General features: G+C 37.3%; 1 long non-coding RNA gene across 1 annotated transcript in view; it reads left to right on the plus strand.

The window, feature by feature from the left end:
• LOC105483773 (uncharacterized) overlaps positions 1–17,388 on the plus strand; it is a 301,015-nt gene that overhangs the window by 100,953 nt on the left and 182,674 nt on the right. The window lies entirely within an intron of this gene.

Here is a 17,388-nt window from a genome sequence, read left to right on the forward strand (position 1 = left end):
AACCGACAGAGTGGGAGAAAATCTTCCTAATCTATACATCTGACAAAGTACTAATATCTAGAATATACAATGAACTCAAACAAATCAGTAAGAAAAAAAAATCCCATCAAAAAGTGGCTAAGGATATGAATAGGCAGTTCTCAAAACAAGATATACGAATGGCCTACAAACATAAGAAAAAATGCTCAATATCACGAATGATCAGGGAAATGCAAATCAAAACTACAATGTGATACCACCTCACTCCTGCAAGAATGGCCATAATTTTAAAAAATCAAAAAACGGTACATGTTAGCATGGATGCGGTGAACAGGGAACACTTCTACACTGCTGGTGGGAATGTAAATTAGTACAGCCACTGTGGAAGACAGTGTGGAGATTCCTTAAAGAATTAAAAGTAGAACTACCATTTGCTCCATCAATCCCACTACTGGGTATCTACCCAGAGGAAAAGAAGTCATTATTCAAAAAAGATTCTTGCACACACATGTTTATAGTGGCACAATTCAAAATAGCAAAATCGTGGTACCAACCCAAATGCCCATTAGTCAACGAGTGGATAAAGAAACTGTGGTATGTATATATGATGGAATACTAGGCAGCCATAAAAAGGAATGAATTAACAGCATTTGCAGTGACCTGAATGAGATTGGAGACTATTATTCTAAGTAAGGTAACTCAGGAATGGAAAACCAAACATCATATGTTCTCACAGATATGTGGGAGCTAAGCTACGAGGACGCAAAGGCATAAGAATGATACAATGGACTTTGGGGACTTGGGGGAAGGGTGGGAGGTGGGCGAGATATAAAAGACTACAAATATGCTGCAGTGTATACTGATCAGGTGATGGGTGCACCAAAATCTCACAAATCATCCCTAAAGAACTTACTCATGTAACCAAATACCACCTATACCTCAATAACTTATGGGGAAAAAAAGTAATTGCAAAAACTGCAATTATATTTGCATGAACCTAATAGTTAATATTAATAACAAGGGCCTAGTTTGGAGAGTCAGAGGAATTCTTAACCATAATTCAACCAAGACATACAGTATGTGCCTTCTCTTTGGTGGAACAGTGAATATACAGGCTACTGGCCTGTACTGTGTTTCGGCCAAACCACATTCTTTTGAAAGTCACAGTTTTAAATGACAGTCTGCCAGTGAAAATACAAATTAAAAAATATATTGACATATCTATATTCCCTCCCAAAAGAATACACATTTGGAATAGATAAAGAGCTCTTAAAGTCAATGAGAAAAAGAGCAATAGCCCGGTAGAAAAGTGGGAAGAAGGTTTGGACACTTCAGAAAAGAGAATATATTAAAATGGTCAATAAACGGAAATAAAAGGTGCTCAACTTTATAAGTCATCTGGGGTATGCAGATTAAAACCACGATGCAATATTACACCACCCCTACCAGAATAACTAAAATGACTAAGTTGGAAAATACTCAGTGCTGATGAGAAAGTGGGGTAGTTGGAACTCTTATACATCATTCAAGGAACATCCACGCAGGAAAACAACTTGGAAGTGTCTAATAAAGCCCAGTATATGCATCCCCTATAACCCAGAATTTTTACTCTCAGGTGTATATCCAACAGAAATGAACAGAAATGTGGGTGTATGTTCACCAGAAATCATGTTCAAGAATATTCATGGTATCACTAGTCGTGAGACACAAAAACTGGAAATGTTCATCAACAATGAGTAGGATAAATAAGTTGTGTTAATATTCACACAATTGAAAATTATACAGCAGAAAGAATAAATAATCTAAATCTACACACAACAGCATGGAGAAATCTCATGAGTGGAATGTTAGATCATAGCCTAGATAAACTTACCTGGAGCAGGTGCCACTGAAGCCATAAACTGGTAGGATGAATTGTTGGAGGCTCACTATGGACTAGCTTGAGAGTAAAAATTTGGGGAGGCCCAGTCTGAAGGAGGCCCCTCACACTTTCTTGGATTTTATCTTCAGGAAGCCCACCAGATTTTCATGGTGATGATCTTAGAAAACATCTCTCATATCTTGGTCAATTGGGGGAAAGTACCATTTTGAAATAATCCTAGAGCATTCTCCATAGCCAAGGTTTACTCCTCAAGGGAAACAACTTTACCAACATCTTATTTGACCATGGAGAAGGGCAGTTAGCCCCCTACATCCCTCTCTAGGCTTCCTGTATTACCTAATGGAAGGAAAAAAAAAAAACACTAAGAAACACTTCTGAAGTCCAGCTCAGGGACTTGAGCCCACTAAAAGACTGAGATATGCTGACCTCCTCCAAACCTTACCACCACATCAACACAGCTCCAGAATAATCACAATGGATTAGAATGGAAAGAGCTACAAAACACAGACTCTATTTAAGAAGGAATTCTTAGGGAAATCCAATGTGGAGAAAACAAGGGCACTGAGGAAACTAAAGTCTCTGCCATCTATAGCTATGGAAAACATGAAGCACAACCCATCGGCTGGACGGATTGACATAAAACCTCATACTAAAGACCTATTTTCCTCAGTTCTCATTATCTGATACATCATGTTTGACTTTTAACAAAAAATCATAAGGCTATACAAAAAGAAAAGGAAAAACACAGTCAGAAGAGACAAAGTATGCATCTGAACTACACTTTGATATGAAACAATGTTTGCAATAATCAAATAAATAATTAAAAATAACTATGATTAGTTATGTTAAGGACTGTAATAGAAAAAGTATAAGTATGCAAGAGCAGATGAGTAATGTAAGCAGAATACTAAAAACTCTAAGAAAGAGTCAGAAGAAAATGACAGAAAGTAAAAACACTGCAATAGAAATGAAGAATGCTTTTCATAAGCTCATTACTAGACTGAACATAAACAAGAAAAAAAAAACAATGAATTTAAAGATATATCAAAGGAGACATTGCAAACTGAAATACAAAGAGAAAAAGGACTACAACCTCCATTCCAATATCCAAGAACAATTACAAAAGTATAACATGTAAAATTGAAGTACTAGAAGAAGAGAGAAAGAAGCAGAAAAGTGCAAAGGAAGTACAGTAGTTCCCTCTTATCCATGGGGTATACATTCAAAGACCTCCAGTGGATGCCTGAAAATGCAGATAGTACCAAACCCTACATATACATACTATGTTTTTTCCTACATGCACATATCTATGATAAAGTTTAACTCATAAATTAGGCATAAGAAGAGATTAACAATATAATAAAATAGAAAAATTATGACAATACTCAGAACCAAGCACAACAGAAAACTTATGAATTGTTTATTTCTGGAATTTTTCATTAAGTACTTTCAGAACACAGTGACTCATGGGTAGCTGAAAGTGTGGAAAGCAAAACCATGGATAAGGAGGAACTATTGTACTTGAAGTAATCATAGCCAAGAAGTTCCCAAAATTAATGATAGACACCAAACTGCAAACCCAGGAATCTTAGAGAACACCAGCAGGAATAAAAACCAAAAATCTACACCTAAGCATATCATGGGAGAAAACCCAAGACAAATAATTTTGAAAGAAGCCATGGTGGCAAGGGAGTGAATAAGTGTAGAGGGGCAAGACTAAGAACTATTTTAAACTTTTTTGTCAGAAACCATGCAAGCAAGTAGAGAATGAAGTAAATATTTAAAGAAATAAAAGAAAAAAATCTCACTAACCTAGTATTCTATATCCATTGAAATTATCATTTAAAGTGAAGGAGAGGCTGGCCATGGTGGCTCATGCCTGTAATCCCAGAACTTTGCAAAGCCAAGGCGGATGGATTGCTTGAGCTCAGGAGTTTAAGACCAGTCTGGGAAACATGGTGAAACCTCATTTCTTCAAAAAATATAAAAAATTATCTAGATATGGTGGCACATACCCATAGTTCCAGCTACTCGTGGTGGTGGGAGGGTGTATGGTAGGGGGCAGTGTGGGGTGGAAGGGAACTGAAATGGGATAATCACTTGAGCCCAGAAAGTCAAGGCTGTACTGAGCCTTGATTGTGCCACTGCACTCCAGCCTGGGAGACAGAATGAGACCCTGTCTCAAAAAAAAAAAAAAAAAAAAAAAGGAAAATTATTAAGGATAAAAATGGGCATTAAATAATGAGAAAGGGGCAATTACTCAAAAAAATAATAATTCTTAAGTTATTCAGGTAACAACACAGCATCTAAATACATGAGACAAAAATTTATAAAATTGCATGAAGAAATAATCAAATTTAATATGTAATATTATGTTTGGAGATCTCAACATCCTTATATTAATAACAGCTAATTTCAACAAGCAAAAATCAGGAAAATGTTCAACTGAATAGCACTAACAATGAACAGAATCTAACTGTTCAAGTAACAGCAGAATAGTTAATCAAGTAACAGCAGAATACATATTCCTCTCAAGTTTGTGTGGGACTTTATCCAAAATAGACCACATCCTGGGCTGAAAAACATACCCTCACAAATTTAAAAGAATAGAAGTCTTACTGCATGTATTCTTAGACTATAATGAAATTTAACTAGAAATCAGTACCAGAAAAAAACTCGAAAATCCCCCAAAAGTTTGAGATTAAATAACATACTTTTATATAACACATAGGTCAAAGAGGAAGTCTCAAGGGAAATTTAAAAATATTGTGAACTAAACAAAATGAAATGTACATCAAAATTTATGGGATGCTCAAGAAGAATAGCTATTGGATGCTTGGCTTCATACCTAGGTGATGGGTTGATCTGTGCAGCAAACTACCATGGCACACGTTTACCTATGTAACAAACCTGCACATCCTGCACCTGTACCCTTGAACTTAAAATAAAAGGTGATTAAAAAAAGGAGAAAAGATAATTCTTTTCACCCACAGTTTCTTGTCTCCTAATAGTCCTTCTGTTGTATCTTTAAATAAATGTCTCAAACCTTAAGATATTCTTAAAATCTGAGATTGCAGATGTATTTTGCATTACAAGTCCTATTTTTTTTAATATTTTAATGCATGGAATGCTGTAAAAGCAGTGTTTAGAGGCAAATTTATAGCAGCAAATGCATATATTAGAAAAGAAGAAAGATCTAAAAGCAATAATAGAAATGTGCCTTAGGAAAGTAAAGAGAGAAGAGCAATTTAAACCTCAAGTAAGCACAAGAAAAGACGTAAAACTTTGAGCAGAAATCAATAAAGTTGAAAACACGAAGTCAACAGAGAAAGTCAATAAACCCAAAAGGCAATACCTTTAAAAGATCAATAAAATTGATAAATCCATAGCCAGGCTAACCAAGTGAAAAAGGGAGAAGACACAAATTATAAATATTGATTCCATAAACATTAAAAAGACAATAAAAAATACCACAAACAAATGTACACTGACACGTTTGGTAATTTAGATGAAATGGATCAGTTCATTGAAAGATGTAAACCATCAAAACTTAGGGAAAAGAAATACATTACCTAAATAGATCTATATTTACTTAAATAATTGATAAATCATTATTAATCTTTCAAAAAAGAAAGCATCTGGCCCAGATTCTTTCACTGATGAATTCCACCAAGCATTTAAGGAAGAAATAATATCAGTTCTCTATAATCACTTTTAGAAAATAGAAGTAAGAAGTATACCTCCTAAGTCATTCAAGGAGGCAGGCATTATCTTAATATCAAGACTGGGAAAATACGCTACAAGAAATGAAAACTACAGCTCAATATATTTTATGAATATAGATGCAAAAATTTTCAATAAAATATTGGCTAATTGTATCCAAAATGCATAAAAATAGTTATACATCACAGTAAGTGGAATTTATTTTAGGCATGCCAGACTGATCTGACATTTAAAAATCAAAATCAATTAATGTGATACACTATATTAACTGGCTAAATAACTATTTTATTAGTCTGTCAATTGATACAGAAAAAGCATTTGGCAAAATCCAACACCTCCAACATCTATTTATGAGAAAAAGTCTTAGAAAACTAGGAATAAAAAAATCCTCAACTTAATCTGGAACATCTAAAAAATAGGCCTTCATGATATTTTATGGTGAGAAATGATATACTTTTCTTCTATTATTGGGAACAAGACAAGGTTGTTTCTTTTGTCACTCTTATTCACCATCCTACTGGATGTCCTAGTTAGTGCAACAAGGCAAGAAAAAATATATATACAGATTAGAAAGAAAAAAGAAAACTACGTTTGTTCACAGATGACATAATTATATATTTAGTAAAACTGAAAGAATTCCTGGAACCAATATGTGATTATAGCAAGGTTGCAGGATGCAAGGTTAATAGAAGTCAATTGTCTTTTCATGTACCACCAGTGAACAAGTGAAAATTGAAGTTGAAAACAAAATACAATTTTCATTCCTTCCCCTAGCAAAAATGAAATATCATCAACAAAATATGTGTAGGACATATACCATGTATATGGAAAATGTTAAGTCTGATGAAATAAATAAAGGAAGATCTAAATAAATGGAGATGTACCACTTTCATGGATAGGTGGACTCAATAATGTTGAGATATAAATTCTTCATGAATTGATGTATACATTTAATGCAATTCTAATAAATTCTCAGCAAGTTATTTTGTGGTTATTGACAAATGTATTCTATTTTTTAGCTTCATCTCAAAGGATGATTTTAAAATTTATATGGAAATGCAAGAGACCCAGAATAGTCTACATAATACTGACAAAGAAGGACTAAGTTGGAGAACTGACACTACTCAATTTCAAGTAGTACTATAAAGCTACAGTAATTAAGACAGTGAGGTATTCGTAAAAGAATAGACAAGTGGATTAATAGAAAAGGGGAGAGAACCCAGACATGGACACTCCCAAATATAGTCAACTGATCCTTGACAGAGCAAAATAAATTCAATTGAGAAAAGACAGTCTTTTCAACAAATAATCATCAAAAAATTGTACACATACATGCAAAAATGAATCCGGACATATACCTTATGCTTTTCACAAAAATTAATTTAAAATGGACCTTATTTCTAAATGTAAAACAAAAACTAGAAAACTTCCATAAGATAATATAGGATAAAATCTAGGTGACATTGGGTTTGATCAAATCATGATCCATCAAAGAAAAAAATAAAAAAAAATTGAACTTACTTAAATTTAAAAACTGTTATGTGAAAGATATTGCTAAGTAAATGAGAAGATAAGCCACAGAATGAGAGAAAATATTTAAACACATATCCAGTAAAGGAGCTAAATCCAAATGACACCAAGGCATTTAAATAATTCTATGTAATGAGCAAAAGATCTGAACATTCAACTCACCAAATAAGATATACAAATGGCATATAAGCATATGAAAAGATGCTCAACATCTTATGTTATTAGAGAATAGTAAATTAAAACAACAATGAGAAACAACTACACCATTAGAATGGCCAAAATCCAAATTACTGACAACAACCAATGCTGTTGAGAATGCAATGCAAGAGAAACTCTCATTCATTCAATTTTCAAATGTGACTATAAACGGTGCAGCCACTTTAGAAGACATTTTGTCTGTTTCTTATAAAGCTAAGCATAGCCTTGCATTGTAATCTGCAATTGTGTCCCTCTGTATATACCCAATTACACTGAAAAATTATGTCTACAAAAAAATCCTGAACACAAATGTTTATAGCAGGTTTATTGTTACTTGGTAGTTACCAAAATGGAAAACAACCAAGATGTCTTTCAATAGATGAATGAATAAACTATAAGATACCTGTAAAATGGAATATTATTCAGCAGTAAAAAGAAATGAGCTTTCAAATCATGAAAAGACATGGAGGAAACTCAAATGCATATTGTTACATGAAAGCAGCCAGTGTGAAAAGGCTACATGCTGTATGGTTTCAATTAGACGACATTTTGGAAAGAAGCAAAACTATAAAGAAGAAGATCAGTTTTTGCCTGGTGTTCAGGGAAAGGGAAGATTAGGTTAAGCACAGGGCATCTGGGGAGCTGTAAAATGATTCTGTGCAATATCGTAATGGTGGACATTTGGCAACATTATGCATTTGCCAAAAGCAATAGAAGTTTTTTGACACAAAGAATTACCATAATGCAGGCAAATTTTAGAAAATAATTTAGAAGGTCAAGGGATTCCAGGAGCAATGCAGACTTTACAGAAGAAATTCCCTGCATTACAAAGTATGAGATAACCTTAGTAAGGTGGAGAGAGAAAAAGGTCTTAACATAAATATCTTTGAAAAGGAATGGAATCTGTCAGACTAAAGGCAAAATGAGCTGCACAAAAGCACTGTACTCTAGCTGATAAAAATTATTTCTCATTGGATTCTGGTTAACAGGTCTTATACTGCGATACATATATACGGGAATTGAACAATTAAGCCTATAAATGGCAAACATGGGGAGTTATATTTCTCACAGTTGGTGTGGAAATTTACAGATCAACTAGGGGAAGAGTCTTGAATAATCCATGTGGTAATCATTACAGTTGTAGACATCAGGGACAACTCATGTTTAACTTAATATAGATACAGGTGGTTATATATAGAAATATTCAAGGATGTTTATGTAAATACACAAAAGCACAATCATGACACACCCAAAATAAATAACACCCTGGTAACTATGGGCACACTTAATACTCAAATGCTGGAGTGCAATGGCGCGATCTTGGCTCACTGCAACCTCCGCCCCCTGGGTTTAAGCAATTCTCCTGCCTCAGCCACTGGAGTAGCAGTGATTACAGGCATTCGCACTTTTTGAATTTTTAGTAGAGATGGGGTTTCACCATGTTGGCCAGGCTTATCTTGAATGCCTGACCTTGTGATCTGCCTGCCTTGGCCTCCTGAGGTGCTGGGATTACAGGTATGAGTCACCAGCCCGGTCCTGTTGATTTTCTTTTCTTTGTAATTATACTTTAAGTTCTGGGATACATGTGCAGAATATGCAGGTTTGTAACGTAGGTATACACGTGTGATGGTGGTTTGCTGCACCCATCAACCGGTCATCTATATTAGGTATTTCTCCTAATGTTATCTCTCCCCTAGTTCCCTACCTGCCAATGGGCCCTGCCTGTGTCCATGTGTTCTCTTTTTTCAACTCCCATTTATGAGTGAGAACATGCAGTATCTGGACTTCTGTTCCTGTGTTAGTTTGCTGAGAATGATGCTTTCCAGCTTCATCCATGTCCCTGCAAAGGACATGAACTCATCCTTTTTTATGGCTACATAGTATTCCATGGTGTATATATGCCACATTTTCTTGATCCAGTCTATCATTGATGGGCATTTGGGTTGATTCTCAGTCTTTGTTACTGTGATCCGTGCTGCAATAAATATACATGGACGTGTGTCTTTATAGTAGAATGATTTATAATCCTTTGGGTATATACCCAGTGATGGGATTGCTGGGTCAAATGGTATTTCTGGTTGTAGATCCTTGAGGAATTGCCACATTGTCTTCCACAATGGTTGAACTAATTTACACTCCCACCAACAGTGTAAAAGCGTTCCTATTTCTCCACACCCTCTCCAGCATCTGTTGTTTCCCGACTTTTTAATGATTGCCATTTTAATTGGCACGAGATAGTATCTCACTGTGGTTTTGATTTGCATTTCTCTAATGACCAGTGATGATGAACTTTTTTTCATATGTTTGTTGGCCACATAAATGTCTTCTTTTGAGAAGTGTCTGTTTATATCCTTTGCCCACTTTTTGATGGGGTTTTTTTCTTGTAAATTTGTTTAGGTTCTTTTTAGAATCTGGATATTAGCCCTTTGGCAGATGGATAGATTGCAAAAATTCTCTCCCATTCTGTAGGTTGTCTGCTCCCTCTGATGATAGTTTCTTTTGCTGTACAGAAACTCTTTAGTTTAATTATATCCCATTTGTCAATTTTGACTTTTGTTGCATTGCTTTTGGTGTTTTAGTCATGAAGTCTTTGCCCATGCCTATGTCCTGAATGGTATTGCCTAGGTTTTCTTCTAGGGTTTTTATAGTTTTAGGTCTTACATTTAAGTCTTTAATCAATCTTGAGTTAGTTTTTGCATAAGATCTAAGGAAGGGGTTCAGTATCAGTTTTCTGCATGTAGCTAGCCAGTTTTCCCAACACCATTTATTAAATAGGGAACACTTTCCCCATTGCTTTTATTTGTCAGGTTTGTCAAAGATCAGATGGTTGTAGATGTGTGGTATTATTTCTGAGGCCTCTGTTCTGTTCCATTGGTCTATATATCTGTTTTGATACCAATACCATGTTGTTTTGGTTACTGTAACCTTGTAGAACAGTTTGAAGTCAGGTGGCTGATGCCTCCAGCTTTGTTCTTTTTGCTTAGGATTGTCTTGGCTATGCAGGCTCGTTTTTGGTTCCACATCAAATTTAAAGTGGTTTTTTTCTAATTCTGTGAAGAAAGTCAGTGGTAGCTTGATGGGGATAGCATTGAATCTATAAATTACTTTGGGCAGTATGGCCGTTTTGATGATATTGATTCTTCCTATCTGTGAGCATGAAATATTTTTCCATTTGTTTGTGTCCTCTCTTATTTCCTTGAGCAGTGATTTGTAGTTCTCCTTGAAGAGGTCCTTCACATCCCTTGTAAGTTGTATTCCTAGTTTTTTATTCTCTTTGAAGCAATTGTGAATGGGAGTTCACTCATGATTTGGCTCTCTGTTTGTCTATTATTGGTGCATAAAAATGCTTGTGATTTTTGCACATTGATTTTGTATCCTGAGACTGTGCTGAAGTTGCTTATCAACTTAGGGAGATTATGGGCAGAGACGATGGGGTTTTCTAAATATACAATCATGTCACCTGCAAACAGAGACAATTTAACTTCCTCTCTTCCTATTTGAAAATCTTTGTTTCTTTCTCTTGCCGGATTACCCTGGATATGGTGAATAGGAGAGGTGAGAAAGGGTGAATAGGAGAGGTGAGAAAGGGCACTCTTTTCCTGTGCCGGTTTTCAAATGAATGCTTCCAGTTCTTGTGCATTCAGTATGATATCAGCTGTGGGTTTGTTATAAATAACTCTTATTATTTTGAGATATGTTCCATCAATACCTAGTTTACTGATAGTTTTTAGCATGAAGGGGTGTTGAATTTTATGAAAGGCCCTTTCTGCATCTATCGAGATAATCATGTGGTTTTTGTCATCAGTTTTGTTTATGTGATGGATTACGTTTATTGATTTGCATATGTTGAACCAGCCTTGCATCCCAGGGGTGAAGCTGACTTGATAGTGGAGTATAAGCTTTCTGATGTGCTGCTGGATTTGGTTTGCCAGTGTTTTATTGAGATTTTGCACCGACGTTCAACAGGAATATTGGCCTGAAATTTTCCTTTTTATTGTGTCTCTTCCAGGTTTTGATATCAGAATGATGCTGGCCTAGTAAAATGAGTTAAGGAGGAGTCCCTTTTTTTCTGTTGTTTGGATAGTTTCAGGAGGAATGGTACCAGCTCCTCTTTTTACCTCTGGGAGAATTTGGCTGTGAATCCGTCTGGCCCTGGGCTTTTTTTGGCTGTTAGGCTATTAATTACGGCCTCAATATCAGAACTTGTTATTGGTCTATTCAGGGGTTTGACTTCTTTCTAGTTTAGTCTTGGAGGGTGTATGTGTCTAGGAATTTATCAATTTTTTCTAGATTTTCTAGTTTATTTGCATAGAGGTGTTTATAGTGTTCTCTGATGGTAGTTTGTATTTCTGTGGGATCAGTGGTCATCTTCCCTTTATCATTATTTTATTGTGTCTATTTGACTCTTCTCTCTTTTCTTCTTTATTAGTCTGGCTAACAGTTTATCTATTTTGTTAATCTTTTCAAAAAACCAGCTCCTGGATGCATCGATTTTTTTGAAGGGTATTTCATGTCCCCATCTCCTTCACTTCTACTCTGATCTTAGTTATTTCTTATCTTCTGCTAGCTATTGAATTTGTTTGCTCTTGCTTCTCTAGTTCTTTTAATTGTGATGTTAGGGTGTCAATTTTAGATCTTTCCTGCTTTCTACTGTGGGCATTTCATGCTATAAATTTCCCTCTAAAAACTGCTTTAGCTATGTCCCAGAGATTCTGCTACATTGTGTCTTTGTTCTCATTGGTTTCAAAGAACTAATTTATTTATGTCTTAATTTTGTTATTTACCCAGGACTCATTCAGGAGAAAGTTTTTTCAGTTTCCATGTAGTTGTGCTGTTTTGAGGGAGTTTCTTAATCGTGAATTCTAATTTGATTGCCCTGTGGTTTGAGAGACTGTTATTTCTGTTCTTTTGGATTTTCTGAGGAGTATTTTATTTCTAATTATGTGGTCAATTTTAGAATAAGTGAAATGTGGTACTGAGAAGAATGTATATTCTGCTGATTTGGGGTAGAGAGTTCTATAGATGTCTATTAGTTCCCCTTGGTCCAGAGCTGAGTTCAAGTCCTGAATATCCTTGTTAATTTTCTGTCTCATTGATCTGTCTAATATTGACATTGGGGTGTTAAAGTCTCCCACTGTTATTGTGTGAGATTCTAAGTCTCTCTGTTGGTGTCTAAGAACCTGCTTTATAAATCTGGGTGCTCTTGTATTGGGTGCATATCCAGCTTTGATCCGTTGCTGGTGATGAGCTGCATTCCTTTGGAGGGGGAGATGCACTCTGATTTTTTGAATTTTTTGAATTTCCAGCTTTTCTGCCCTGCTTTTTCCCCATCTTTGTGGTTTTATCTGACTTTGGTCTTTGATGCTGGTGACATACTGAGGGGGTTTTGGTGTGGGTGTCCTTTCTGTTTGTTAGTTTTCCCTCTAACAGTCAGGACCCTCAGCTGTGGGTCTGTTGAAGATTGCTTGAGGTCCACTCCAGATCCTGTTTGCCTGGGTATCAGCAGCGGAGGCTGCAGAAGATATAATATTGCTGTACAGCGAATGCTGCTGTCTGATTCTTGGTCTGGAAGCTTCATCTCAGGGTGTACCCTGCCATGTGAGGTGTGAGGTGCCAGTCTGCACCTAGTGGGAGATGTCCCCCAGTTAGGCTACTCAGGGGTCAGGGACCCACTTGAGCAGGCAAACTGTCCATTCTCAGATCTCAACCTCCATGCTGGAAGATCCACTGCTCTCTTCAGAGCTGTCAGACAGGGTCATTAACATCTGCAGAGGTTTCTGCTGCCTTTTTCTTTCTTTCTTTTTTTTTTTTGCTATGCCCTGTCCCCAGAGGTGGAGTCTACAGAGACAGGCAGGCCTCCTTGAGCTGTGGTGGGCTCCACCCAGTTTGAGCTTCCTTATTTACCTACTTAAGTCTCAGCAATGGCGGGTGCCCCTCCCCCAGCCTTGCTGCTGCCTTGCAGTTAGATCTCAGACTGCTGCACTAGCAATGAGGGAGGCTCCATGGGCATGGGACCCTCCCGGCCAGGTGTGGGATATAATCTCCTGGTGTGCCATTTGCTAAGACCCTTGGTAAAGCACAGTGTTAGGGTGGGAGTTACCCGATTTTCCAGGTGTTGTGTGTCTCAGTTTCTAAAGGGATTCCCTTCCCCCTTGTGCTTCCCAGGTGAGGCGGTGCCTCACCCTGCTTCAGCTCTCGCTGGTTGGGCTGCACCAGCTGACCAGCACCGATTGTCTGGCACTCCCCAGTGAGCTGAACCCGGTACCTTAGTTGAAAATGCAGAAATCACCCATCTTCTGTGTCGCTCGTGCTGGGAGCTGGAGGCTGCAGCTGTTCCTATTCGGCCACCTTTCTCACACCTGAAGTGAGTATTCTTAATCACCTACTTTAAAGATAAGAAAAACATATAGAAATTAAGCAATGTACATAATTCACTTTTAATGCATTAACAGGTCAGGATTTAAGTTTATAACACCACTTTAAAAACTAATAATTTATTTTATAACAGATTCAGTGTACATGTAATTGTCACTGATTATTATAACCTACAAGGATGGAAAGATGTATAAACTTTGAATAAATTGAGTCCTCTAAACATCATATATACAAAAAATCCATAGCTGGATTCTCTTGAAAAATTCTACGTCAATCATTTCCAATCAGGAACGTCTCAATTGGTCCCACAGTTATAACACTGTAGAATTATATAATTGCAAAAAAAATTTGTAAATAAAATCACATTGTGGATGTGCTAACCAGGGCAGTTCATCTTTAAAAGAGCCCTAAAATTAATGATTTTATAAAATAACAACCAAAACCTAATTATACTTCTAAGCTATACCATAATTAATACTTTTATGTATCAAATTTTCTCAATGATAATACATTTTGTATTAACAAAATTTTATTTTTAAAAGCAATTTTAGATTTATAGGAAAATTGAGCAGCTGGTACTAAAAGTTTTAATAATATCCTCTCTACCCAGTCTTTGCACACTGTTACCCCAATTATTCATCTTTCACTAGTATGGTACATTTGTCATAATTAATAAAGCAATACTGATACATTGTTATTAACTGATTTCATTCTTTATTCAGATTTCCTGAGTTGTTACCTAATATCCTTTTTTCTGTTCCAGGATTTCATCCAGTATATCATACTAAATTTAGTTGGCCTCTCTATTTAGACTCCTCTTGGAGAGAACATTGTCTTTCTTGCTCTACTTGTTCCAGCTTCAGCTTTTGGGAGCTCTTTCAGTAGACTTCTTTATTCTTTTGACATATTGTTACCAATATGACTTATTTTTAATGCACTTGTTTACTTTCTGGCCCTACAAGATGCTCCAGGATTATCTTGTATATTTTCTACTCCTGGCTTAGAATCAGCTGTTTCTCCAGGGAGCCTTTGTTCCTTTTATTATAAAAAGGTATTTAAAAATCAACATTTGGCTGGGTGCAGTGGCTCATGCTTGTAATCTCAACACTTTGGGAGGCCAAGGAAGGTGGATTACCTGAGGTCAGGAGTTTGAGACCAGCCTAGCCAACATGATGAAACTCAGTCTCTACTAAAAATACAAAACTTAGCTGGGTGTGGTGGTGGGTGCCTATAATCCCAGCTACTTGGGAAGCTTAGGCAGCAGAATCACTTGAATCCGGGAGGCAGAGGCTGCAGTGAGCCAAGATCATGCCATTGCACTCCAGACAGGAGTGAAACCCTGTCTCCAAAAAAAAAAAAAAAAAAAAAAAGGCCAAATAGGAGCAGATCTGGTCTACAGCTCCCAGTGAGATCAATGTAGAAGATGGGTGATTTCTACATTTCCAACTGAGGTACCTGGCTCATCTCATCAGGACTGGTTAGACAGTGGGCACAGCCCACAGAGGGCGAGCCAAAGCAGGGTGGGGGGTCACTTCACCTGGGAAGTGCAAGGGGTCAGGGAACACCCTCCCCTAGCCAAGGGAAGCCATGAGGGAAATCCGCCTTGAGGAACTGTTCACTCCAGCCCAGACACTATGCTTTTCCCACCGTCTTCACAACTCTCAGACCAGGAGATTCCTTCAGGTGCCTACACCACCAGGGCCCTGGGTTTCAAGCACAAAGCTGGGCGACAGTTTGGGAAGATACCAAGCTAGCTGCAGGAGTTTTTTTTTTATACCCCAGTGGTGCCAGGAATACCACGGGGACAGAACCGTTCACTCCCCTGGAAATGAGGATGAAGCCAGGGAGCCAAGTGGTCTAGCTCAGTGGATCCCACCCTGACAGAATCCAGCAAGCTAAGATTCACTGGCTTGAATTCTCACTGCCAGCACAATAGTCTGAAGTTGCCCTGGGACACTTGAGCTTGGTGGGGGGTTTGGGGTATCCGCCATTACTAACGTTTGAGTAATGGAGCTGACAAAAATTTTGAACTGACCAGAGTCCACCACAGCTCAGCAAAGCTGCTGTAGCCAGACTGCCTCTCTAAGTTCCTCCTCTCTGGGCAAAGCCTCTAAGAAATATGGGACTATGTGAAAAGACCAAACCTACATTGGATTGGTGCACCTGAAAGTGATGGGGAGAATGGAACCAAGTTGGAAATCACTCTTCAGGATATCATCCAGGAGAACTTCCCCAACCTAGTAAGGCAGGCCTACATTCAAATTCAGAAAATACAAAGAACGCCACAAAGACACTCCTTGAGAAGAGCAACCCCAAGACACATAATCATCAGACTCACCAAAGTTGAAATGAAGGAAAAAATGTTAAGGGCAGCCAGAGAGAAAGGTCGGGTTACCCACAAAGGGAAACCCATCAGACTAACAGCAGATCTCTCGGCAGAAACTCTACAAGCCAGAAGAGAGTGGGGGCCAATATTCAACATTCTTAAAGAAAAGAATTTTAAACCCAGAATTTCATATCCAGCCAAACTAAGCTTCATCAGCGAAGGAGAAATAAAATCCTTTATAGACAAGCAAATGCTTAGAGATTTTGTCACCACCAGGCCTGCCTTACAAGAGACCCTGAAAGAAGCACTAAACATGGAAAGGAACAACCGGTACCAGCCATTGCAAAAACATGCCAAAATGTAAAGACCATCAATGCTAGGAAGAAACTGCATCAACTAACAAGCAAAATAACCAGCTAATATCACAATGACAGGATCAAGTTCACACATAACAATATTAACCTTAAATGTAAATGGACTAAATGGTCCAATTAAAAGACACAGACTGGCAAATTGGATAAAGAGTCAAGACCCATCAGTTTGCTGTATTCAGGAGACCCATCTCACATGCAGAGATACACATAGACTCAAAATAAAGGGATGGAGGAAGATCTACCAAGCAAATGGAGAACAAAAAAAGCAGGGGTTGCAATAGTAGTCTCTGATAAAACAGACTTTAAACCATCAAAGACCAAAAGAGACAAAGAAGGCCATTACATAATGGTAAAGGGATCAATTCAACAGGAAGAGCTAACTATCCTAAATATATATGCACCCAATACAGGAGCACCCAGATTCATAAAGCAAGCCCTTAGAGACTTACAAAGAGACTTAGACTCCCATACAATAATAATGGGAGTCTTCAACACCCCACTGTCAACATTAGACAGATCAACAAGACAGAAAGTTAACAAAGATATCCAGGAATTGAACTCAGCTCTGCACCAAGTGGACCTAATAGACATCTATAGAACTCTCCACCCCAAATCAACAGAATATACACTTTTCTCAGCACCATGTCACACTTATTCGAAAATTGACCACATAGTTGGAAGTAAAGCACTCCTCAGCAAATGTAAAAGAACAGACCACAGTGCAATCAAACTAGAACTCAGGACTAAGAAACTCAATCAAAACTGCTCAACTACATGGAGAGTGAACAACCTGCTCCTGAATGACTACTGGGTACGTAACGAAATGAAGGCAGAAAAAGATGTTCTTTGAAACCAATGAGAACCAAGATACAACATACCAGAATCTCTGGGACACATTTAAAGCAGTGTGTAGAGGGAAATTTATAGCACTAAATGCCCACAAGAGAAAGCAGGAAAGATCTAAAATTGACACTCTAACATCACAATTAAAGAACTAGAGA

Source organism: Macaca nemestrina, chromosome 2, assembly GCF_043159975.1.
Source record: "Macaca nemestrina isolate mMacNem1 chromosome 2, mMacNem.hap1, whole genome shotgun sequence".
Taxonomy (NCBI): Eukaryota; Metazoa; Chordata; class Mammalia; order Primates; family Cercopithecidae; genus Macaca; species Macaca nemestrina.